Raw genomic sequence first — 527 nt, 5'->3', positions numbered from 1 at the left:
GATGGCGCGCTGACCGTGTCCCAATTGTGTGGTGGGTGTTTCCATCACCGGCAAGGGCGCAACTTGGGACCTGCGCCTGGGCGCTTTGGTGGCTGTCGTAGCTGCAGCTGGTGTGGCTGGTGCTGGTGCTGGTGTGGCTGGTGCTGGTGCTGGTGGTGCTGGTGGGGCGGCAGGTGGAGGTGCTGTAGGCGCATCCTGCGCTGTCTTCAGGTCTGAATCAACAGGTGTTTCGGAGATTATGAGCTGGCCGCTGTCATCCGAATCCCCAGGAGATGCATCTGTGTGTGAAACAGTGCATGGTTAGTGGGATGGTTACACCTACGTAGTGTTGTACACATACATGTCCCTCTGTGATCCACTAAATATACTGTCTATACCCAGCTTCTACTGATGTGGTGAATGGTTATTGCATTTACCTCTGTACATGCACACTGGGCTGACTAGACTACAACTCCCATGATGCACTAGTGTTAGAAGTAAAGCTGTGTGTTGCAAAGCTGCATTCACACTCAGATCCTGCTGGGGGC

This window comes from Triturus cristatus, chromosome 3_1, assembly GCF_964204655.1.
Source record: "Triturus cristatus chromosome 3_1, aTriCri1.1, whole genome shotgun sequence".
Classification (NCBI taxonomy): Eukaryota; Metazoa; Chordata; class Amphibia; order Caudata; family Salamandridae; genus Triturus; species Triturus cristatus.
The sequence above is the reverse complement of the archived record's forward strand: the minus strand, read 5'-3'. Positions refer to the sequence as shown.